The sequence below is a fragment of the Tachysurus fulvidraco genome, chromosome 14, assembly GCF_022655615.1.
Source record: "Tachysurus fulvidraco isolate hzauxx_2018 chromosome 14, HZAU_PFXX_2.0, whole genome shotgun sequence".
Taxonomy (NCBI): domain Eukaryota; kingdom Metazoa; phylum Chordata; class Actinopteri; order Siluriformes; family Bagridae; genus Tachysurus; species Tachysurus fulvidraco.
The window spans coordinates 24,989,957-24,997,456 of NC_062531.1; the positions used below are offsets into that span (position 1 = coordinate 24,989,957).

The following is a 7,500-nucleotide window of genomic DNA, read 5'->3' on the forward strand; positions in this document are numbered from 1 at the left end:
TAACACACACACACAATGCAATATACACACCTTAAAGAGAGCCGTGGTACTAACACACACACAACGCAATATACACACCTTAAAGAGAGCCGTGGTACTAACACACACACACAACACAACATACACACCTTAAAGAGAGCCGTGATACTCACACACACACACACACAACACAACACAATATACACACCTCAGAGAGCGCCGTGGTTCTCACACATACACACACACACACGCACACACAACACAATATACACACCTTAGAGTGAGCTGTGGTACTCGCACACACACACACACACACAACACAATATACACACCTTAGAGTGAGCTGTGGTACTCGCACACACACATACACACCATTCAAACACTATACATCCATCAGGTAGAGCTGTGGTTCTCTCTCTCTCTCTCTCTCTCTCTCTTTGTATGTATATATATATATATATATATATATATATATATATATATATATATATATATATATATATATATATATATATATATATATATACTCTCTCTCTGTTTTACACTCTCTACTCTTTCTCTATCTCTCCCTCACTCACTTACACACACACACACACGCAAAATTAAAATGAACTAATCTCGTTTTTGCTCCTCCAAGTAATGAGAGTGTAAAGTCTCAGAACTCGTCACACATTCACCTAGAAAAGGAGAAAATAAAGTTTACATGTTAAGTTAACACAAAGCCACACACACACTTCAGTGACATTCGTTTCTCCTGCATCCCAACAGGAAGAACGTGATGCATATTCGGTTCCCTCGTGACGTCGGTTTGTGGTAACGTCCGAAATCACGAGAGCAAATCTGACGCTAACTCGGTGGCTGTAGACTACATTAGCGTTGTAGCTCCCAGCTAGTAAAGGGAGGTGTTGATGAGAGGAGATGAACACACACACACACACACACACACACTCAGGTATATCTGTTGTTTTTGAGTTCTTTCTATATTCTTCTCTCTGTCCTTGACTTGCCCTGCTTTCCTTTATTTCAAGATGGACAGATTATTTAAAAACAGGGTAAAAACAGTCTTTCATTATTATTTTTTTTTTTTTTTAAAGACATCACTCAAGCTCAGATATCACACTGATGTATTTTCTAGTTGTAGTTAAGGTTGTAGTGTTTAGTAGATGGTTGTTGTTTTATTATTGGGTTGTTTTTTTTGTTTTGTTTGTTTGTTTGTTTTTTTTTATTACTTTTAATTTTAATCCAGGAAAGAAACGGGGTGACGTGATCGTTTTGTTTTGTGTTTTTTTTTCTTTTTCTTCTTCTTCTTCTTTTTCTTCTCCTTCTTTCTTTCGGAGGCCATTTATTAGATGATGTTAAATCTCAAACCGCGAAGACCCGACGTTTAGCGAGAGCCGCGTCCTTGGGAACGCGAGACGTTTTTGTCGCTAAGCCAAACGGGTGAAACATTCCAAAAATCGTCGAGGAAAAAAAAAAAAAGCAAAAAACAAACCAAAAAAAAAAAAAAAAAAATCAGAAAAAAAAAGTCGAGTAATGTTTACATATTTTTGCAGCAGACAATGACGAGCAGAGGGTCACAGAGAAGACGGGGTGTCTCGGCGATACCCGGCGCCCCGTCCTCCACCTCAAGGCCTCTCCGACGCGGCTGAACCTCGGCGCTAACGGGACTCGATAATCAGGGATGAGTGCGGATTAAAGGAGGAAAAAGAAAAGGGACATCTCGTGTTTCAGACCAAATGTTGCCACTTTTCTCACCTGCTTATAAGGAGCGGTTTCATTCGTCACCTCGGTCATCAGATTTATTTTTCTCGCCGCTGTACGTCGTTCCGTGTTTACGCTCAGACCCCAAGCTTCTGTCAGGGGTTTGATGGTTTTTATTAGTAGATATTATTTTTCACACTTACGGTGTTTGTTATAGGGTGAAGGCCTGGAGCTTTTACTAACGCTCCGTGTTGACGTCTCCTTATCAGAGGACATGCTGAACTGTGTGTGTGTGTGTGTGTGTGTGTGTGTGTGTGTGTGTGTGTGCGTGTGCGCGCATGTACATCATCACTCCTATGACTCTGGCCTGAGGAATATGTGATGCACTCATTCAGCCTGGAAACACACACACACACACACACACACACACACACACACACACACACACACACACCAGCCTTTTGCTTTTAAGTGCTGTCGAACTCTGGAACACGTGTCTCACAGGTCTATTCGGCACATTCGCGCCCGGCAGCTGAGGTTGAGATGTAGGTTCACGAACCTTGTGAGGGTTCTCTGAAGCTCAGGGATGTTTTTTTTTTTTTTTGAAATTCAGAGACGCTTCACTTCATACAGTCCGTTCAGTACTAACCCCGTTCGTAAGCCCCTTTGTAACCTCTGCCTCTTTGTCGATTGATCGATGTTCCGTCTCTTGTAGGACTCGATAAGAGAGGCCATCCGCGATTCATTTCCAGCTCGGAAGTCCTCCGTAAGCGACGGACGCATTGTTTAGTGGCATTGAATATTAGCCGTAGCAGTGGGTTAGGCCTTCGCCACAAAGCGCTCCTGAGTCAAGCCTAGGGTTTATTTTTGTCTCCTCGTGCTTTAAACCGTTTAAACTCTTCTCTGTTCTCGCAAACGGTTTCTTTCTCAAGTTCTTCTTTTATATATATTTTGAATCGTCCTTACAGATTGTGTTTGGTGCTTGTTTGTATTTTTTGACCCCTCCTTTTTTTCTTTTTTTTTTTGCAATTTCTACATTGAAACTACCTCTTCTTCATCTTCATCTTCTTCTGCTTCTTCTTCTTCTTCTTGTGTGTCATCATGCCGCGTACTTTCATTAAAGGGGAAAAAAACTCTTTATTTATTGGTTTCACCACGGTGTCGTCGAAGCGCGTGCTTCTTTGTGTGTCCCTCGTGCCGTCGTACAACAGCACGCGTGTTTCTTCAGGATCGCCAGATCTCTCACCGTTCTATTTCCTTCCATTTCCTCAGTGCAATGGTGACATCATAGATTTGAGAACAACCAGTATTATATTTGTTGTAAACACTTTTGTTTTTGTTTTTTTTTTGTTTTTTTGTGTTTTTTTTTCTTTCTTTCTTTCAATTCTTTCCATTAAGAATGTAATTCTTGTCATAGCTGACGTCAGTTCGATGGCTGCTGTTTACAAGCTTTGTTTTGTTTTCTTTCTTGTTGTTGTTGTTGTTGTTGTTGTTGTTTATCCACTGTAATCATTGATATGCTGTGACACTTTTTGGCCAATCAGCTTTTTCTTTTATTTGACGGTTACGGGTACGCCGATTGGCCCTTTAAAGACTATCAAAAGTGCTATCAGTTTTACACACTTGAAACTTTAATGGAAGACACAACACTGAATGTTGGGGCTTATGCAAAAAAAAAAAAAAAACTAACGGAGGCAGATGACGAGGATCTGCGTCGTAGCTGCTGTCTCAGGGAAGAGACTCGCTCCTTAAAACACACACAGTCCGGTAGCTGCCGAGCGGCTACCATCGTCTTCTGACGTCTTACCGAAGCGGATCGTTTCGATAAGATGCTGTTGCTAGGCAACGAATATTTAAAAAAAAAACGGGTGGTAATTAAAAGAAGCCGATCGTCCGTCAGGGTAAACGTTATTCGAGTGTTCACCCAAAAACAGGGTGTTCGTAGCCGTAGCGGTAGCTCACGCACTCGTGTGTGTTTTAGGAGCGGTGTCCGAGGTGCTTTTCCTAAGCTACGTCTCCGACACTCGTTCATCTGCAACTCTTACTTTAACTACCTGTGAAAAAAAAAAATGTGACCCATACGTGTTATGAAAGCATGTGTAGAATGTTTTAGGACTTGAAACCAAATAAATGTGAATCTTATGCAACTGTGAACCGTTTTGTGTGTGTTTGTGTGTGTGTGTGTGTGTGTGTGTGTGTGTGTGAGAGAGAGAGAGAGAGAAATACTCGTCGAAGAGGCTGAATAGGGAAAAAAAAAAGTTCTTTGAAAAAATGTAGCAGCAGGTGAAAAAGTGGGAAAAGATATGCAGCCGTAAAGCGATAAAGACTAAAGAGGAGAGTGTTGAAATTCCTGCCTGATGCTGACACAAGTCTGATGTTGTGACTCCTCTGTCTCTCGTCTCCCGTCTCTCGTCTCTGCAGCGCCGCTCCATTCATCCTTGGAACTTTCTGTTCTTGTACATCTCCGTCTTCAACGGTGTCCCTTTTTCACCCAAAAACAGTTGAATCGTGGATTTTTTTACATTTTTTTCCCCCCACACCTAAGATCTGCTTCTGTAATCCTGTAATCCTGTAATCCTAAACGCCGCCCTGTTGCTCATCTCAGGAGGATTTTTTTGGTTCTTCCTGGATTTTACCTGGAGATTTTTTTTTCAAATGAAATGGAGCAAATCTGAATAATATCTGCATCACTGTGAAACATCCAAAGATCCTCTGAACATCATGGGGTTCATTTGGTTTTGCGTTAATTACAAAACCTTAGTGGCTTAGCTTGGCTTAGTGGTTAGTACGTTCGCCTCACATCTCCAGGGTTGGGGGTTCGATTCCCGCCTCTGCCTTGTGTGTGTGGAGTTTGCATGTTCTTTGCATGGCGCTTTCCTCCGGGTACTCCGGTTTCCTCCCCCAGTCCAAAGACATGCATGGTAGGTTGATTGGCATCTCTGGAAAATTGTCCGTAGTGTGTGCCCTGTGATGGGTTGGCGTATCCTGCCTCGATGCCCGATGACGCCTGAGATAGGCACAGGCTCCCCGTGACCCGAGAAGTTCAGATAAGTGGTAGAAAATGAATGAATGAATGAATGAATGAATGAATGAAGGTGAACTACAAGTTTCTAAAGTCACGTTTCCAAACACAAATCACAAACGTCTTTACCTTTAATAGTCGCGTCAGCATCCCGCAGGAATTTCAACACTTTCTGATGTTTCTGAACCTTCTGTAATCTTTTAGACCGTTGTTGATTATTAATACTGCTTTTTTTCCCCCTTGTACTGAGAAGTCGGTTCCGAGTGCTGATCTTCTGGTAGATTTAAACGTATAAGACCAAACATTTCTCTTTGAGACGGAGCCCAAGGATTAACCTGGAAGAGGCAATACCATGGTCATGGAAGTGGTTTGCCGTTAACGAGGCTCAGCCACTGCACTCGGGCAAATGTGGGCATCTCTACTACATAATATCTGATAGTGAGGGCCCTCTGTTTTATACGGGTTAGCGGTGGCTCAAGTGGTTAAAGCTCTGGGTTGTTGATCAGGGTTCGAGTCACATCACAGCCAAGCTGACACTGTTGGGCCCTTGAGCAAGGCCCTTAACCCTCACTGCTCCAGTGGTGTCGTATCATGGCTGACCCTGTGCTCAGACCCCAACCTCCAAAAGTCAGGATATGTGAAGAAGGAATTTCACTCGGCTCGATCTCCCCACAGGATTAATTAATTAATTAATTAATAATTTAATCTATGCACAACAAGAGTCTCTCGGTTTCTTGCATGGCTTTTGTGATGTGTTTATTACTTCTGTAAAGTTACTCGCTTTGCGTTTGTGTATTGTTAAAAGTCACACAAATGATTTCAAATGGAACTGTGGAGGCTCAAGGCCTGCGCCGAAGTGCTGAGCTGCCTGGAAAATAAAGATGTTCTTTTATTGTTTGGGCCAAACAAGCCTCCGGCTCGTAACAACAGCAAACTAAAGCGCCACAACTGAACCAGTAGCTTTCTGCATCACACAGAGCAGCTAGATCGTGTTCATGTTAACTTAAAGGTGGGGTTTGTGAGAAATGCTTCAGAAAACTTAATCGGGCCGAAATAATAAACACAAATCAAAACAAAAATCAAAACAAACGTGTAGCCGATGAGCAGAAAGGGGCGGGGCTTGTCGATATGGGCGGAGAGAGCGTTCAGTGCGCGTGTGTGACGTTAGCAGAAAGCGGTTTTAACATTGACATGGAGGATAAAAACAAAGAAAGAAAGAGAAGAAAGACTTACGATAAGGACAAGAAGTAGGACGTGTTAATATAGGATCAGCTTTCCAGCGCTGGAGAGAACTGAAGGAGCAGGAAGTCGGCCACATATTCACAGGTTGGAGTTTCCCGAGTCAATAACTCCTGAGCTAAACGCTGTTACTACACAAATAACACCTCTTTTCTATCGTAGTAATGTAGAGAGGCAGCTACAACCGCGTTTTGTGTAGTAACAGCGTTTAGCTCAGGAGTTATCGACTCGGGAAACTCCGACCTGTGAATATGTGGCCGACTTTACTTAAGACGCCGAGGCGCTTTTTTCCTTCTCGATAGGTGAGTAACGTTGGTTTTGCTTTGTTACACAGAACTAATATATGCCTTTGTCCTTTACATGATTATGCTTGTGTAGCATTTTTGCTTGTTTGTTTATCTACAATCGTATTGTTCTTCCCTTCAGCTGTGATAAAGACACGTTTCTTTCTGTTAGTCGCCTGGGTTACGTATGTATGTGTGGGCGGAGCTATCGATACAGGGGCGGGACCCGTTTGGGTTAGGGGTGTGTTTGTTTTGGTGATTTTATATGTCAACATTGGCTTTCAAAAATTCGGAGATCGCACCTTTAAGCTGCTGCTTAAGACATGTGGGCGGGGCTAAAATATTCCCTGCCGACACGTGATTGGTCGAGTCTGATAAAATGTTTATTTTTCCCATCTGGTTTTAAACAATTCAATAAATATCTATTTAATATAATTTTTTACATTCATTTGCCTACTTGTTTAAATTTAACTTAGGTTCCTATTTATCCTCACTAAAGACAAAAGTATTGGCACCCTTAGCTTAGATGTAGATGACATTAAATCATAGTTTGCTCCCATCTATCTTCACTGATGATTAAAGTATTTTCAACTGTTTAACTGAGGGTCAGAGTGCAGGGGCAGGGAGGGTTGAGGGCCTTGCTCAAGGGCCCAGCAGTGGCAGCTTGGCTGTTCTGGGCCTTGAACCCCGATTCTCTGATCAACAACCCAGAGCCTTAACCAGTTGAGGCACCACTGCCCCAGCTTCACATGAATAGCCAGTCACCTCTGAAAGGAACTTCAATATCTGGTTATCTACCTTTATCCTTCTCATGAAATACAATGTGTATGTGTGTGTGTGTGTGTGTGTGTATGTGTGTGTGTGTGTGTGTGTGTATGTATGTGTGTGTTTTTTAAACCTCCCTTCTGGCTAAATTGATTTCATCTCGACCTGGCCTTAGACCAGTCAGCGAATTCTGGACACTTAAATGATATGGCTTTGCAGCCGGTCCATAACCAGCAGTGGATGGACGTTGTTCTCGGGCAGGACTTTATCACTTCCAAATAAACACAAACATGGAGTGACGCCTCTGGGACGGAGCCCCATCAATCCACCTCCTGAGTCCAGCTTCAGAAACCGAAGCGGTCTGACAGCTGAATAATGTTTATGCAGTGATAGCTCTGCTTGGCTGAACTCCTGCTCATCCAGCAAAGCAAACAGAGCTGTGACAGAGAGAGACGAGTCACTGAGAGCTCTCTGACTCAGCTGTTTTAGAGTCAGAGCATGGGCAAGGCT

The 7,500-nt window shown here is 42.7% G+C and overlaps 1 pseudogene; it reads left to right on the forward strand.

Annotated features, from left to right (window-relative positions):
- Positions 1 to 5,029: 5,029 nt before the first annotated feature.
- On the forward strand, positions 5,030 to 5,153 carry LOC113647043 (annotated as a pseudogene).
- The last annotated feature ends 2,347 nt before the right edge of the window (positions 5,154 to 7,500 follow it).